General features: G+C 39.7%; 1 long non-coding RNA gene across 1 annotated transcript; it reads left to right on the top strand.

The window, feature by feature from the left end:
- The first annotated feature begins 5,530 nt into the window (after positions 1-5,530).
- Positions 5,531-11,935, top strand: LOC141580709 (uncharacterized). Its single transcript, XR_012513001.1, has 6 exons — positions 5,531-5,728; positions 5,919-6,096; positions 6,287-6,356; positions 8,674-9,109; positions 9,420-9,713; positions 10,513-11,935. It is a non-coding gene; the product is annotated as an uncharacterized LOC141580709 (long non-coding RNA).
- The last annotated feature ends 219 nt before the right edge of the window (positions 11,936-12,154 follow it).

Raw genomic sequence — 12,154 nt, 5'->3', positions numbered from 1 at the left:
AGTGGCATGATCTCAGCTCACTGCAACCTCTGCCTCCCAAGTCAAGCCAATTTCCTGCCTCAGCCTTCCTAGAAGCTGGGATTACAGGCCTGTGCCACCACACCCACTAATCTTTGTATTTTTAGTAGAGACAGGGTTTCACCATGTTGGCCAGGCTGGTCTTGGCCTACCATAGTGCTGGGATTACAGGTGCGAGCCACCACACCTGGCCAACAAATTTAAAATAACTGAAATGATGGAGAGTAGGTTCTGTAATCATAATGAACCAAACTAAAAATCAACAACAGAGAGATAACGGGACAATCTTCCAACACTTGCAAACTAAACAAAATACTTTTAAATGATTCATGAGTGAAAGGGAAAATATCAAGGAAAATTTTAAACATGCATTTAACTGAATTAAAATTTAAAAATGTAACATATAAAAATGTATGGGACACAGCTATAGTAGTGTTAAGAGGGAAATTGATAGCACTAAATACATTCATTAGAAAAGAGAAGAGATTTCAACTCAATTATCTAAGTCCCACTTCAAGAATCTATAAAAGAAAAGCAAAACAAACCCAGAACAAGCAGAATAAAGAAAATAACAAAGATAACAAAATTGGCTGGATGCAGTGGCTCATGCCTGTAATCCCAGCACTTTGGGAGGCCAAAGTGGGTGGAGGACCTGAGGGCAGGAGTTCAAGACCAGCCTGGCCAGCAGGGTGAAACCCCACCTCAACTAATAATACAAGAAAATTTAGCCAAGTGTGGTGGCGCATGCCCATAATCTCAGCTGCTCGGAAAGCTGAGGCAGGAGAATCACTTGAACCTGGAAGGTGAAGGTTGCAATGAGCCAAGATCGTGCCATTGCACTCCAGCCTGGGCAACAAGAGTGAAACTCTGTCTCAAAAAAAAAAAAAAAAAAAAAAAAAAAAAAAAAAAAAAAGTTAACAGCAAAATCACTAAAATTGAAAACACAAAACTACAGAAAATCAATAAAACAAAGAGCTTTTTTAAAAAAGATAATTCACAAAACTCTTGTAAGAATGATAGAGAATAAAAGAGAGAAGACAAAAATCTCAAATATCAAGAACAAAACTGGGATAGCTCTACAGATCCTACAGACAGCAAAAGAATAATACAGAAATACTACAATCTACACTTATAATAAATCTCACAGCTTAGATGAAATGGATCAATCCCTCAAAAAAAGCACAAACTACTGCAGTTCACCCAATGTGAAATAGATAATCAAATTAGTCCATTAGCCAGGTGTGGTGGCACGCACATGTAATCCCAGCTGCTAGGGAGGCTGAGGCATGAGAATCATTTGAACCTGGGAGGTGGAGATTGCAGTGAGCTGACATCATATCGCTACACTCCAGCAAGGGTGACAGAATGAGATTCCATCTCAAAATAAATAAATAAATAAATAGCCTAACAACTATTAAGTAAATTAAATGTATAATTTCAAAACTCTTAAAAAAGAAATTCCAGACTCAGATGATTTTATTAATGAATTTCATCAAATGTTTAAAGAAGAATAAATACCCATTCTATGCAATCTGTCTAGAAAATGGAAGCGAGAGGAAGCACTTCTCAATTTCATTTTATGAAGTTATTATTAACCTGATACCCAAACTAGATATGACAAGAAAATAAAACTACAGACGAGTATCCCTCATAACTATAAATGCAAACACTCTTAACAGAATACTATCAAACAGAAATTAGTAATATACAAAAATATTTATATACCATGATCAAATAGGGTTTATTCCCAGGGATCCAGGACTAATTTTAATATGGGGAAATTAATCATTGTAACCCACCATACAAACATACTAAAGAATTTAAAATTCCATGATCGTATCAATATATATAGAAAAGGTACTTGACAAAATTCAACACCCATTCATAGCAAAACTCTCGGAAATATAAGAATAGAGGACAACTTCTTTAACTTGATTTTAAAAACTATAAAAACTTGTAGCTAACATATTTAATGGTGAAAAACCGAATGCTTTCCTCCTGAGATCAGAAACAAAGCAAGCAGTCTGCTCTCAGCAATCTTATTCAACATAGTGCTAGAATTTCCAGCTAGTGCAATTAAGGCAAGAAAAGGAAATAAAATGCATACAGGTTAGAAGGGAAGAAATCAAACTGCCTCTATTTGCAGAGGACATGATTGTCTGCGTAGGAAGTTCCAAGGTATCTACAAATAAGCTCCCAGAACTAATCCACCATCAATGCAGCCTGCAGGATAAAAAGCAATATTTTTCTGTATTCTAGCAATACATTGAAACTGAAATTAGAATACAATACCACTTACAATTTCTCAAAGAAAATTAAATACTCAGGTGCAAATATTAAATAACATATACAGGATTTATATACTGAAAACTACACAATGCTGACGAAAGAAATCAAAGAAGATCTGAATACGCAGAGCAACACATCATGTTCATGAATTGGATTATTCAACACTGTTAAGATATTAATTCTCCCCAAATTGATATATAGGTATAAAGCAATGACTATTAAAAATCCTAGCAAAATGTTCAACACTGTTAAGGTATTAATTCTCCCCAAATTGATATGTAGTATAAAGCAACGACCATTAAAAATCCTAGCAAAATGTTTGTAGCTATAGATGATTCTCAAATTTATAAGAAAGGCAAAAAAGCAAGAATACTTCAAAGTTTTTGGAAAAGAAAAAGAAGAAATCTGCCTATTCAATTTTAAGACATAGAGTTACAGTAACCAAGATTGTGTAACTTGGCAGAAGGATAGTCACACAGATCAGTGGAACAGCACAGAGAACCCAGAAGCAAACCCATACAAAAATGCCCAACTGACTTTGACAATGGTGCAGAAGCAATTCAATGGAAAGATAATGTTTCCAACAAATGATACTGTTGGACATTTACAGGCGAAAATAAATAAACAACAAAGAAAAACCTTGACCTGTGTCCTACATCTTATACAAAAATTAACTAAAAATAGATCATGGATAAAGATATAAAATGTCAAACTATACAACTTTTAGTAAAAAACGGGAGAAAATCTACAGGATAGAGGACCAGGCAGAGTGTTTTCAGAAGTGATACCGAAAGGATGAGTCATAAAAGGAAAATCTGATAAATTGCTCTTCATCGAATTAAAAACTTTTGATCTGCAAAAGTACTCTGTTATGAGGATGAAAAGACAAGCTCCAGAATGGAAGAAAATATCTGGAAACTACATGTCTGACAAAGTGCTTGTGTCTAGAATATATAAAGAACCTCAAGATTCAACAGTCAAAAAAATAATGCAACTCAAAATGGGCAAATATATGTAGAGATATTGTACTGAAGAGAATATACAGATGGTGAATAAGCACATGAAAAGATGTTCAACCTTTTTAGCCACTAGGGTAATACAAATTAAAACCAGAATGAGATAACCTCACGTAGCTATCGAAATGAGTAAGATTAAAAACAGGCCACACATGTTGGCTTATACCTGTAATCCCAAAATTTTAGGGGGCTGAGGCAGGAGGATGGCTTGAGCACAGGAGTTTGATACCAGCCTGGATAACAGAGTGAGACCTGTCACTATAAATAAATAAGTAAATAAATTAATTGAAAAATGGAGACAACATCAAATGCTAGTGAGAATGTAAAGAAACTTCACCACTGACACGTTGCTGGTGGGCATGTAAAACGGTACAGCCACTCTGAAAGACAGCTTGGTAGTTTTCTTAAAAACTGAATGTGCAACTACCGTAACACCATTACACCCCTGGGCATTTATTCAGAGAAATGAAGCCTTCTGTTCACACACAAAAAAACTATATGCAAATGTTGATAACAGCTTTTTTGGTCATAGCCCCCACAGTGGAGTAAATATAGCCGTCCTTTAAAAGGTGAATGATTAAATAAACTGTGGTATGCACATACATGGAATACTATTCAGTAATCAAAAAGAATGAATTATTGATACATACAACAATCTGGATGAATATCCAGAGACTTAAACTAAGAAAAAATCCCTGTAACAAAAGGCTACATACTGAATGAGTTCATTTATGTAACATTTGTGAAATGACAAAATTTTATAAATGGAAGACAGATTTGGATTTTTCTGGGGTTAGGGATGGGATGGGGTGAGAGGAAGGTGGGGGTGACTATAAAGGAATACACGATGGAGGCTTGTGCTGTTACAGTTGTTCAGTATCTTTGTTATGATAAAGAATACATGAACCTACACCGGTGATAAAATTCTATACAATTTACATACATACATACACACAAAATGAGGACAAGTAAAATGGAAATCTGAATAAGATTAGTGAATTATATCAGTTAGTATTCTTATTGTCATATTATGCTATAATTCTGCAAAATATTACCATAGGAGGAGACTGGGAAAACTGTGCGAAGGGTCTCTGTTCTTTTTTCTTTTTCTTTTTCTTTTTCTTTTTTTTTTCTTTTTTGAGATGGAGTTTCACTCTGTCGCCCTGGCTGGAGTGCAATGGCACAATCTCCGCTCACTGCAACCTCTGCCTCCTGGGTTCAGGCCATTATTCTCCTGCCTCAGCCTCTGAAGTAGCTAGGACTACAGGCATCTGCCACCATGCCTGGCTAATTTTTGTATTTTTAGTAGAGATGGGGTTTCACCATGTTGGCCAGGCTGGTCTCAAACTCCTGACTTCAAGTGATCCACTCACCTCAGCCTCCCAAAGTGCTGGGATTACAGGTGTGAGCCACCACACCCAGCCTGGATCTCTGTATTATTTCTTACAGCTGCATCTGAATCTATAATTGTTTTTCCATATATGTTAATAAAATTATAGATTTTATTTCATATAAAAATACAAGTTGACTGGAGAGTGTAGTAGAAGTTCAGGACAGTAACCATGACCATTTGAGGTAAGTGACTATAGTCCTGTTGTTTCAGTTCTTCTAACAGCTCTTGGCTGCTCAGGAAAGGCCTTGAGAGGAAACTATGTGAGTTCACCCAGAAGTGGGGTTTTGTTGATAACTGTGAGAAAAAGAAAAAGCAAAAACAGAAAGATAAGGTTGAGGGCCATTAAAATGACAGCGTTGAGAATCTAGTCTGACTGAGGAGGATAGTGAAGAGAAAGAGGTGATGTTTTGGATGAAAGCAAAAGAGTCAACAGACTAGAAATCCTAATGAAGTAAAAGCACAGAGTGGAGTATGCAAGCTGGTTGGAAAGGAGGGGTCAGAGAGAATGAAATTTTAATTAGACTATGAAGATGGACCATCTTGGAGGGGACCCAAGGTCAAGGATAATTATGGGAGTCATGGGTGAGGTGAAGTGGACAAGCAGTTCACTGGTATTAAGGAGGTCAAGGAAACAGGAGTCGCAGATATTGAATGCTGAAGTCATCAGATTTATGGATAGCTGATAGGGTGAAGAGCAGGACTTTGCACCAGGAACCTAATGTTTAGCCTGTGAAGTGGTGTGGTGGCTTAGTAACATGTCAACTTGGCTAGGTGGAAGCAGGTTTCCTAGAATCCCTTACCTGTTTGTTTCCAGTTAGGCTTGGCCACAAGAGACAAATTGCCAGGCATGAAGACACATTTTTCTAACACTTGAAAAGTCTATGGGAGGGCACCAGGCAGCTCATGCACCTTGTCTCTTATCTGCTCGGCCACCTTGCTGGCATGGGACACAGCCAGGCTTGCAGCTGCTCCATCCTCCCCTGAATTTCTACTTCAGCTTCTCCATTTATGGGTAAGATATGTGGTCATCTGCATGAAGAAGGGCACCAGCTTTTCTTACAAGACACTGTGTATTTAAAATTGGAGGCAGTGCAATACTAACAGGGGTTTCAGCCCTTCTGTGTACATTTCAGCTCGTGCTTGCGGGTTCCAGCTTGTCCCTGCTCTCTTCCACTTTGCAGCCATCTTCCTCTCCTTCCCAGACTGCCCTGAGGACTTCACGGTTCAGCTTCAGATACGAAGATGGCAGCCCTATAGAGACTATTTAGCCTCTAAGGTGGTTAAATATCTTGCCAGCCTATGTAAGGTCAAATCCTACTAACACATCACTGGTATATGTAATATCCCAGTGGTTTCCTCTCTAATTGAACCCTGTTACAGGTAAGAATTTTGACAAGAACATATTAACAGCTTCTAGGATGAAGAAAGGGAAACTCACTTCAGGTCTTAGAGACTGTCATTTGGGACCCTTTTGAGACAACCAATTATGACTTTCTACAATATTGCTATCCAGCCCCCATTCCTCACTTTTGTCCTAGTGGTCATAAGGCATTCATTGTGTATCTTTCAGAAGTTCAGATACCACTGTCTGAGTAATTCTTTAATATGCTTGTCTGGTGATCTCATCACGAATGGCTCAAGTAAGTCTGCCACACCTTGGGCTTGGTGTTATCTTCTACACAAAACACACATTATAGGTGGGCAGGACCATTAATCTAATTAATAAGGAATGCTACATTCATTGCATTTTTATCCCAGGCCCAGCTATCTCAGTTAGAAGAAAAATATGCTTTCTATTTGAGAACGCTTGGATTTATGCATTCAATTTGGAGGTTAAAAGGAATAAAGATGACAGTTCGTAGTGTCTGCTTTATCCAGACCTTTTTACAAGGTGATGCTGTGTTAACTAGTTACTATTTTGAGCTCTTCATACTAAAGTTTTGAGTAAAAAACACTGTCTGCTAAGTCAGGGCAACAATATTTTTCTGTTTTTAAACTTACTGTACCATTTAAATAATGAAGAAATCAAATGTTAATGATCATAAACATTTTTTGTTGTAAAACTGCTTTCCCCTCCCCTTCCTTCACTATACACTGTATTGAAAATATTTCAAACTACCTTTAGAGCAGTCATACACATTCTCCTTCAGCGTGGACATTAACTCAGCAAGCAGCAGCTTCAGAATTATGCACCTGTGATCAGGCCAATTAGAATAGAGGCATCATCTACCCTTATCTTCTCAGAGCCAATGAAACTAAGTTTATTTTCTGTATCAGCTTCATTTTTTCCCTTACTCACTGCCCAGAGTTTAATTCTTGGTTTCAACCCCACCCCAAGAAAAGGCTGTCTATTCAGTCAGAGAAACACAAAGATGGTTTGTGCAAACCAAACAAAAAATACACAAGAACAATTTATTCTGGTTAATAAGCTGGGAGCAAACATGTAGAGGCTAATTGTATGGTGAGTACAAGAAGAGTTTCTTATCTGGGGAGTGTATAATGTTGGGGTATACACCGTCATTTGTTTTCTTATCCAACAGCTATCCTTCTTCATTGCTTAGAAAAAAAAGCTATGTGGTACAGATATCAGGCAAGTGGCATGGGATTTAGGAGAAAATTATTTGCTGTCAGCCATGAAGGTGGACAATCATGGTAGCCAGCTTTCAAGATTCCTCCAATGATTCTCTTCTGCTGCTATTCATGCCCTTGTGTAGTTATCTCTTACACAGAATAGGGCTGATGTGTGAACAGCAGGATATTGTGGAAATGGCAGAATTTGATGTTCATAAAAGACATTGCAGCTTTTACCTTGCTCTCTCAGATTATGCACCCTGGAGAAGGCTGCTGCCATGTTGTGAAAACACTCAAGTAACCCTCTGTAAAGTCCAGGTGATCAGGACTTGAAGCTTCCTTACAACAGCCACGACAAATTTGCTAGGTGAGTTGCACAACTTTGCTCAGGTGACTGGAGGCTCAGTGGCTTTTTGCCTGCTATTTCAAGAGAGATTCCAAGCCAAACCACCCAACAGAGCCAACTAAGTCTCTCCCAAATTCCTGTCCCAAAGAAACTATGAGAGATAATACATATTTATTGCTTTTTAAGCCACTGAATTTCAGAATAATTTGTTACACAGAAAAAAATAGCACCAATTGTGTTAATTCCCATTAATCTGTCATGCTATACATGTAGCCAGAAAACCATAGACTAAAATCCACAGGCATATCTGATAGTCTTTGACATTACCTACGTCTTATTTTAATAATCTGGTCTGGTGAGGTACTACTAAGCCGTACCTCCAGAAAAATTTGGAAAGCCCTAATTTGCAGTGTTTACCTAGTTGTGTGTTGCAAATATTCCCACTGGTCGACATCATGCTACCAACATAGAATTGGGAAGAAATGCACACAATTGTCTCTTGCAAGCTCATATGAGCTCCCATGCACCACTGAACTGAGCTCAGAACAAATAGATTGGGTCAAGTAATCATACTGACCTCTGCCTATTTGGACAGAAGGATCTTCAGATACAGTGTAATGTTTTGACAATAGCTCTAGGACCAAATGACCAGGAGCCTAATTTTGCCTCTGCTGTTTTCTGGCTAAGTGACCTCAATAGGTACTGCTCATTGGCAATAAGTGTCAGATTCTTCATCTGTAAAATAAAGATGGCAATGTCTGCTCATCAGAGATTTGAGAGAATTAAATGAAAATAACAATAGCAAAAAAAAAAAAAAAGGAGTAATTATAATATATAGTAATATATCAGGCCAGAGTTGCTTATATCATTGCTTAATTTAATAATACAGGCAAAGTAGTAGGGACTAAATGAATGTCAATTATCAGCGTTGTTATTACATTAACCAGCAGGGAGCTTGTCATTCGAACGAACACTGAATCAGAAATTGTTGGAACTGGTCTGTCTCCTGTTTTCCAACCTCGATTCATTGTCTTCCTAAGTTGGACAAAAGGCTCCAGTGAAGAGATGTGAAGCTTATCTATGGTACTCACTAGGGGCCAGCCCAGGCTGCCCACAAGACCATGAACCACCCTGTGACTAAAGGAAGTGGAGAGAAGAGAAATTAGTTAGGGAATCAAGAAAAGTGTCTTTCAGCACCTTGGCCAGAAGTTATGCCACAGAATTAGAACAGGGAAACCCAGCGAGCCAGTGCTGTCCTAGTTCTAGTGCTGAATGATCCCACTGGTCCCCTTAGAAGGGCTCTGACTTCAGCCCACCAGCAGCGTGTGTACTCAGCTTTCTACCAAAGTTGGATATTCCTAGGAACAAGAAGTCTCTTAAAATGAAATGAAACTTGAATCAACCAAGGACTTCTAGCCTGATATAAGCTGTCTTTATACACATATATCTTTTCAACAATGAAAAAGAAAAGAATAGGCCGAGGGGAATGGCTCACTCCTGGAATCCCAGCACTCTGGGAGGCTGAGACGGGCAGATCACAAGATCAAGAGATCGAGGCCATCCTGGCCAATAAGGTGAAAACCCATCTCTACTAAAAAATACAAAAATTAGCCAGGCATGGTGGCATGCGCCTGTAGTCCCAGCTACTTGAGAGGCTGAGGCAGGAGCATTGCTTGAACCTGGGAGGTGGAGGTTGCAGTGAGCTGAGCTCAAGCCACTACACTCCAGCCTGGCACCTGGTGACAGAGTGAGACTCTGTCTCAAAGAAAAGAAAAGAATAGAATAGATATTGATAGAACTTCCACTCTATGTTCATCACCAGGATGGTTGCTTTATAAACATTATTTTGTTTTTAGTCACAATCCTGCAGCATTTTCCCTACTGACAAAGAACCTGAGGCATGGAGAATTTAATTAACTCACTGAAGGCCACCCAGCTAATCAGCAGTGAGAAAAGAATTTAATTCTAGATCTTTCATTCCAAAGCCCAGATCCTTACACTTTGGATGCTGCTATTTCCCAAAAGTCAACAACACTTCAGACTCTCAACCTGTCTAAAAAATAAAGAGTATTTGAAGCAGGTAACACAATTTGTTTTCTAATTAATTATGGTCGGTTGTCTTCTTGGAATCCAGGTGATACTGAGTCTCTATACCTTCTCTTCACCCTTCAGAGGAGGTCCTCTTGCTTCTAGAAAGAGAATACGAATAGCTGCGTTCCTACTCAGTGGGAGAAAGTGAGACTGTCCCAGAAGCTAAGGACTTAGGCTGGTAATGTCCTGAGAAAAAAGACTATGACAATCTAGAGATCCCCCTTTGTGTGGTAAGGTCCCCAGTGAACAGAATGGGGCCCCACCTAAACACATCTCAGGCATGGCTTCCAGATGGGTTTCAGACTAGAAAGTAAGCATACTGTATGATTACTACATACTACATACTACATACTATATACATTGCCATCCTCATTTTATGGATGAAGAATCTGATACATTGCCAATAAGCCATACCTATTGAGGTCACTCAGCCAGAAAACAGCAGAGGCAAAATTAGGCTCCTGGTCATTTGGTTGTAAAGCTATTCTCAGTAATCTCAGTATACCTGAGATGTGATCAGTCAGCACACTTTAGAATGAACTTTTATGCTAATAATGTGGTGGTTAAGTATTGACTCAGATTGCCTACATTCACATTAAGTTTTCACTGTGTTAAACTCCAGTTTTGAGTTGTGTTATTTGGGGGCACTAACTCCATAAGCTTCAGGTTTTGCATCTTTAAAATGGGACCTATAGATTGTTTACATGCAATGTATATCATCTGCTTGCCCTAAGGAAAGTATTCAATAAACTTTAGATAGTTCTATTATTATCATTATTACTGTGCAGTGATACAGGTCACTGAAGGAAAAGGTGCACATTTTCAACTTTAAGAGAGACACTCCTTTAGTGCATCTCCATATTCCCTGAAGGGGAGCTGAAATGATAGGATGGGTCTGGCCTCACTGCCCCAGGCCTTTCTTGTTGGAGTCTTCATGACACTCCTCAGAAGCAGCAACTCCAGCCATGTCCGGCACCATTCCTCACCAGACAGGAGGACATCATGGCCTCAACTCATGATCTGTAACACAGCCAAGCTTCTTTTTGGGTTCCCATCAAGTCTCAGGCCTCACCTTCTCTGCCCTGTTGTCCCTGCCCATCTGACCTGGTTTCTGACTCGTTTCCACGACTGCACACTTGTCTGAGACCAGGTCCCCACCTGGATCTTGTGGCCTCTTGCTCAGGGCTTGGAAGGAAGCTGCTTCCACACTGGAAGATGACAGCTGAGCATGGTCCTTTGTGGGTGTGCTGTCAGGAAAATGACGATGCAATCTGCTTAATGTGCCAGTTGTCTCTGTGAGTCCCTCATCCGAATGAGCACTTGTCACACCCCTGCAGAGCCCCAGCTGGTTCTTAGAGCAGTGCTCCAGCTCTGTGATGACCTAATCTGGCTTCCCAATCCACCCCACAATGTGTCATTGCTGAGGTCCCTGTGGGTCTTGCAGATAAACTTGCTATAGACATCCTACCTGCAAAAGAAGCTCATTATCATGAAACCACCCTGCTCTTTAGCTTCTGGCCCTTACCTCACCCCAGATTGCTGCCAGCTCTTTTGTTTCTCCACCAGATCAAAGGGATTGAGAAGCTTTCCTATCCCATAGAACTGCCACCCTCTGTTCTGTGTCCTCTAGTGGAACACAGTAAAAGGCAGTCTCCCCATCAGCCTGCTTGCTGCACCCTAGATTTGCTGTTCTTGACTTCAGTAATTCAGATTGCTGTAGGAACACAGGAGGCAGCAGCCAGGTGAGAAATTGAGTTTGACTCTGGAGTATTATAAAGTCCTTATAGTTATTGGCCTCAGGCATAGGGTCTGTATTATTAAAGAGAAATTATTCAGCAAACACTTGTAAAAAGTGGCAAGACACAGCTTATTCAAGAGTATTACAATAGGGAAGTGCTATGCTGTCAACGTTTGTGTCCCCCTCAAATTCATATGCTGAAGCTTCACTTCCAAGGTGAAGGAATTCGGAGGTGGGCACTTTGAGGGATGACTATGTCACAGGCCAGAACCCTCATGAACAAGATCAGTGCCCTTCTAAAAGAGGTTTTGGGAAAGACCCCTCACCCCTTCCATCATTTAAGGACACAGCCAGGAGGCTTCATCCACAAACCAGAAAATTGGCCTTTACCAGACACTGAATCTGCTGATGCCCTAACCATGGACTTTCCAGCCTTTGGAACTGTGAGAAATAAATTTCTGTTGTTTGCAAGCCTTCTAGTTGATGGTATTTTGTTACAGCAGCCCAAACAGACTAAGACAGGGAGAGAGACAGAACTCAGCTACAAATACAAACAGGGACAAATGAAGATTTGTAGCCAGTGGGCCCAGTAGGGGAGAGCACAGAGAAATACTAGGTTGAACTTGGGGTAGGGGAGAGAAACCTGATTAGATATCAATGGCTGGGGGGAGGGATTCTCAATAAACTGCTTC

The sequence above is a fragment of the Saimiri boliviensis genome, chromosome 12 (assembly GCF_048565385.1).
Source record: "Saimiri boliviensis isolate mSaiBol1 chromosome 12, mSaiBol1.pri, whole genome shotgun sequence".
In the NCBI taxonomy this organism is placed as follows: Eukaryota; Metazoa; Chordata; class Mammalia; order Primates; family Cebidae; genus Saimiri; species Saimiri boliviensis.
The sequence above is the reverse complement of the archived record's forward strand: the minus strand, read 5'-3'. Positions and strand labels throughout refer to the sequence as shown.